Source organism: Onthophagus taurus, chromosome 1 (assembly GCF_036711975.1).
Source record: "Onthophagus taurus isolate NC chromosome 1, IU_Otau_3.0, whole genome shotgun sequence".
Taxonomy (NCBI): Eukaryota; Metazoa; Arthropoda; class Insecta; order Coleoptera; family Scarabaeidae; genus Onthophagus; species Onthophagus taurus.
In genome coordinates, this window is record NC_091966.1 from 30153997 (window position 1) to 30157675 (window position 3679).

At 37.3% G+C, this 3679-nt stretch overlaps 1 long non-coding RNA gene across 1 annotated transcript; it reads left to right on the forward strand.

Moving 5' to 3' along the window:
- Window positions 1–356: 356 nt before the first annotated feature.
- LOC139431518 (uncharacterized) lies at window positions 357–2154 on the forward strand. Its single transcript, XR_011641614.1, has 4 exons — window positions 357–1439; window positions 1498–1802; window positions 1861–1952; window positions 2010–2154. It is a non-coding gene; the product is annotated as an uncharacterized lncRNA (long non-coding RNA).
- The last annotated feature ends 1525 nt before the right edge of the window (window positions 2155–3679 follow it).

The following is a 3679-nucleotide window of genomic DNA, read 5'->3' on the forward strand; positions in this document are numbered from 1 at the left end:
GGACTTTGGGGGTGAATTTGACCCCGTTGGGCACCTCCAAAATTGATGAAATTTTAGGATGATTTAGAGGATGCCTTTAGCGATTGAAATCAACCATCCAAACACCGTAATGTATTACGGTTTCGGAGAAAAAAAATGTGTTATTAGACACTATAGGTATACAGCGCGGCGCGGACTTTGGGGGTGAATTTGACCCCGTTGGGCACCTCCAAAATTGACGAAATTTTAGGATGATTTAGAGGATGCCTTTAGCGATTGAAATCAACCATCCAAACACCGTAATGTATTACGGTTTCCGAGAAAAAAAATCTGTTATTAGACACTATAGGTATACAGCGCGGCGCGGACTTTGGGGGTGAATTTGACCCCGTTGGGCACCTCCAAAATTGATGAAATTTTAGGATGATTTAGAGGATGCCTTTAGCGATTTAAATCGACCGTCAAGACACCGTAACCCTTAACGGCTTCAGAGAAAAAAATTTGTTATTAAATTGTACACGTATGTAGACCAGATAGCAGGTGCCTTTAGCGATTTTAATAGATTATGAAAACTGCGAAACTCTTAATATTTCATGGAAAAAATAAATTTTGTTAAGAAAGGCATTTTGTAGTTTTATGAGCTTTTAGTCGTTATTGACAAAGGGTAAGAACTCCGCCACGTGCAGTTACAAAAGGCGCAGGTATTAAGGAAAAAATATGTCCATATTTTTTGCATTATAAGTGCATTCCGGGAAAATAGTTGCCGACTTATTCGGCGTTGTTTTAGAGCGCCTTTGTTTTTTTTTAGATTTTGCCAGAAGGGTGAGGAGTAAACTTATAAATGTGCTTAAACTATTCTATTGGGGACGGAGATCACTAGTTGATATATTTTGCTGTAGTTCGCGCTTTATGGATATTTTATCGGTTCTTTTTAGAATCAATCTGCTTCGATATTTTCGTTAATATTTTTGTGTATATAATATATTGTGTATAAATAAGTTATTATATTTATATATAATATAAATTATAAATTACAAATATAGTTATATTTAATTAAATATATAATATATATATATTAATATTTGGCGAGGTAACGACGTCTTCATTTAGAAGCGCGAAGTTAATAAAGAAATAGTGATATTCAGAAACTTATTTTTGATGTTAATAAATGTACAGGGAATTCCTTTTTAACTTCTTTTCAGTAAAAAGGTCACTTAAGCAGGTACGTGGCTTACGAGTTAGTGCATTGTAAGTACACTTACACCGGCTTTGACCAATCATAGCCATCGATATTACTGTAACACAGGTAAGAACTTAATAATATATAAAGGTTCCTCAGCTATTGCAGAGATCAGTTGTTCTGCTTATCTCTTGTTAAAACCAGTGACCAGCGAAGATGCCGACGAAATTACTGTTTTTGGGCGATAGTAATTTTTGCCGAATGCTACGTACTATACAAAGTAAGTATTTGTTTTAACAGATATGAAGTTAATTCCTACTAATGCTATATATATTTAGGACGACAATCAAAACGGACAAGCAACGGAAAATATTTCCTCGACTTAGCAGTAGGCGGTCAAACAATACTAAAACTTTTGCGGCGCGCAAAGTGTATTCCAAAAACATGTTCCCCTTGGTTTTGTGGAGATATTGTTGAACGACATATCGTTATAATGATAGGAACTAACGATATACTCCACAAAACATCACCATCCCAACTAAAGTCCCAATATTCTCACCTCTTCCGCTTCCTTCTTTCCTTAAATCCTAAAGGAATACAAATTTGCACAATTCCTCCCTGCAAAAACTTCGAGTCTGTGAACGTAAGATATTATAATTTCTATGTCATGCTATAAATAAATACTCTCTATGCCTTTATAGGAAATCAATCATTACATTCGACGGTTTTGTGCTGAAAAGCAAATCAATTGTACCGACATTGAAGCAATTGTTAACAGAAACATGATGGAAGGGTAACACAACGTGAAAATTTTTCTTTTCTTATGTGTTTAATACAAATTTCTACACAGGGATGGCATTCACTTAAATGAACAAGGATTGGAAGCGGTTTGGAACGCGGTAGCAACTAATTATAATAATATTCTCAATCCATTACACAATTTAATTATAAGTAAAACAGACCATTAATATAATAAATTTCATTCTTTATCAAAAGTTTTTTTTTCTATCAAAATTCCACTCTCCAAATCATCCTAAAATTTCAGACAATCTCGGAAACCGTAATACATTACGGTGTTTGGATGGTTGATTTCAATCGCTAAAGGCATCCTCTAAATCATCCTAAAATTTCGTCAATTTTGGAGGTGCCCAACGGGGTCAAATTCACCCCCAAAGTCCGCGCCGCGCTGTATACCGATAGTGTCTAATAACAGATTTTTTTTCTCGGAAACAGTAATACATTACGGTGTTTGGATGGTTGATTTCAATCGCTAAAGGCATCTTCTAAATCATCCTAAAATTTCGTCAATTTTGGAGGTGCCCAACGGGGTCAAATTCACCCCCAAAGTCCGCGCCGCGCTATATACCTATAGTGTCTAATAACACATTTTTTTTCTCCGAAACCGTAATACATTACGGTGTTTGGATGGTTGATTTCAATCGCTAAAGGCATCCTCTAAATCATCCTAAAATTTCGTCAATTTTGGAGGTGCCCAACGGGGTCAAATTCACCCCCAAAGTCCGCGCCGCGCTGTATACCGATAGTGTCTAATAACAGATTTTTTTTCTCGGAAACAGTAATACATTACGGTGTTTGGATGGTTGATTTCAATCGCTAAAGGCATCTTCTAAATCATCCTAAAATTTCGTCAATTTTGGAGGTGCCCAACGGGGTCAAATTCACCCCCAAAGTCCGCGCCGCGCTATATACCTATAGTGTCTAATAACACATTTTTTTTCTCCGAAACCGTAATACATTACGGTGTTTGGATGGTTGATTTCAATCGCTAAAGGCATCCTCTAAATCATCCTAAAATTTCGTCAATTTTGGAGGTGCCCAACGGGGTCAAATTCACCCCCAAAGTCCGCGCCGCGCTGTATACCGATAGTGTCTAATAACAGATTTTTTTTCTCGGAAACAGTAATACATTACGGTGTTTGGATGGTTGATTTCAATCGCTAAAGGCATCCTCTAAATCATCCTAAAATTTCGTCAATTTTGGAGGTGCCCAACGGGGTCAAATTCACCCCCAAAGTCCGCGCCGCGCTGTATACCTATAGTGTCTAATAACACATTTTTTTTCTCCGAAACCGTAATACATTACGGTGTTTGGATGGTTGATTTCAATCGCTAAAGGCATCCTCTAAATCATCCTAAAATTTTGTCAATTTTGGAGGTGCCCAACGGGGTCAAATTCACCCCCAAAGTCCGCGCCCCGCTGTATACCTATTGTGTCTAATAACACATTTTTTTTCTCCGAAACCGTAATACATTACGGTGTTTGGATGGTTGATTTCAATCGCTAAAGGCATCCTCTAAATCATCCTAAAATTTCGTCAATTTTGGAGGTGCCCAACGGGGTCAAATTCACCCCCAAAGTCCGCGCCGCGCTGTATACCGATAGTGTCTAATAACAGATTTTTTTTCTCGGAAACAGTAATACATTACGGTGTTTGGATGGTTGATTTCAATCGCTAAAGGCATCCTCTAAATCATCCTAAAATTTCGTCAATTTTGGAG